Source organism: Sinocyclocheilus grahami, unplaced genomic scaffold (assembly GCF_001515645.1).
Source record: "Sinocyclocheilus grahami isolate Dianchi unplaced genomic scaffold, SAMN03320097.WGS_v1.1 scaffold4080.1, whole genome shotgun sequence".
NCBI classification, from domain to species: Eukaryota; Metazoa; Chordata; class Actinopteri; order Cypriniformes; family Cyprinidae; genus Sinocyclocheilus; species Sinocyclocheilus grahami.
The window spans coordinates 10030-10776 of record NW_015509086.1 but is presented as its reverse complement, the minus strand read 5'-3'; positions in this window follow the sequence as shown (position 1 = coordinate 10776).

Genomic DNA, 747 nt, shown 5'->3' with positions numbered 1-747 from the left:
TCTTTTACCACACTAGACGGTTATACCACTGTCCCATGTGGTTACAGACACAGTTGCTGATCTCTTAAAATTTTAACTTCTACTTTTCACATTGCAAACTACAGATGATGGAAATCCCAAGCAAGAATGCCTGCACTGTTTGTCTGACGCCAAATTTTAATGTCATGAAAGTCTGAGAAGTTTGTTTTTCAGAAAATGACTGCAGAGCTTATTATTTCTCTTTCAGCTTAGATAATTCATATTTCTCCTTATGTAAAATACTGGTATGATGTTCGTTTTTTACAACTCCTTCTACTTCTCACTTTTTCTTACTGCATTTGAGCTGTGATACTTATTCAGCATCTTCACACCAAAAACCAAATGCTTTTAGTAATGTTAACCATTCTAATGTTAACCATGCACTTTATTCTACTCCAAAATTGAATTTTCAGTTATTGATAGTGATATCTTGTCAGTCTTGTTTTTCTGTCATAAATCACTAGTTCAGAGAACAATTTATTTATATTATAAATGACAAGTAAATGTACACTTGTTTTTATTGCCCTGAACCCCCAAATAACCTGCATCAAAGTTTACAAGCAAATTAATGGAAATAGTGGTAGTATAAACAAATTATTAACAACATGTAAGAGTTCAGAAAAATTTGATCATGCAATGTTACCATCCACACTTGGCCAAAGGTGGAACTGATACTCTTTAACAACAAGTCTAACAATAAACAACATATTCACACACACTCACAAAAAA